The sequence below is a fragment of the Bison bison genome, unplaced genomic scaffold (genome assembly GCF_000754665.1).
Source record: "Bison bison bison isolate TAMUID 2011002044 unplaced genomic scaffold, Bison_UMD1.0 scf7180017864238, whole genome shotgun sequence".
In the NCBI taxonomy this organism is placed as follows: Eukaryota; Metazoa; Chordata; class Mammalia; order Artiodactyla; family Bovidae; genus Bison; species Bison bison.
The window spans coordinates 6,580,075-6,580,807 of record NW_011494810.1 but is presented as its reverse complement, the minus strand read 5'-3'; the positions used below and the strand labels follow the sequence as shown (position 1 = coordinate 6,580,807).

General features: G+C 48.4%; 1 protein-coding gene and 1 non-coding gene across 2 annotated transcripts in view; one reads left to right on the top strand and one right to left on the bottom strand.

Annotated features, from left to right (window-relative positions):
* Nucleotides 1–733, top strand: part of DTWD2 (DTW domain containing 2) — a gene marked incomplete at its 5' end in the record, with an annotated part of 73,504 nt that overhangs the window by 876 nt on the left and 71,895 nt on the right. The window lies entirely within an intron of this gene.
* On the bottom strand, nt 356–427 carry TRNAW-CCA. The gene has a single exon. It is a non-coding gene; the product is annotated as a tRNA-Trp (tRNA).

The following is a 733-nucleotide window of genomic DNA, read 5'->3' as shown; positions in this document are numbered from 1 at the left end:
TTCACTTTCATGCATTGGAGAAGGAAATGGCAACCCACTCCAGTGTTCTTGCCTGGAGAATCCCAGGGACTGGGGAGCCTGGTGGGCTGCCGTCTGTGGGGTTGCACAGAGTCGGACACGACTGAAGCGACTTAGCAGCAGCAGGAATGCATAGAAATGTCTCTGAGCTCACTGGGCCACTTATAGTCTAATGAGGAGACTGTTTATTAAACTGAGTGAATGTGAGTGAAGTCGCTCAGTCGTGTCCGACTCTTTGTGACCCGGTGGACTGTGACGGGGTACCAGGCTTCTCTGTCCATGGGATTCTCCAGGCAAGAATACTGGAGTGGGTTACTGTTTCCTTCTCCAGGGGATCTTCCCTACCCAGGAATCGAACCCGGGCCTCCCGCATTGGAGGCAGACGCTTTAACCTCTGAGCCACAAGGGAAGCAGCAATTAACATTGTCTGCCCGATTTAGTTATGGCAGAAAGTGAAGAGGAACTAAAAAGGCTCTTGATGAAAGTGAAAGAGGAGAGTGAAAAAGTTGGCTTAAAGCTCAACATTCAGAAAACTAAGATCATGGCATCTGGTCTCATCCCTTCATGGGAAATAGATGGGGAAAGAGTGGAAACCGTGTCAGACTTTACTCTTTTGGGCTCCAAAATCACGGCAGATGGTGATTGCAGCCATGAAATCAAAAGACGCTTACTCCTTGGAAGGAAAGTTATGACCAACCTAGATAGCATATTCAAA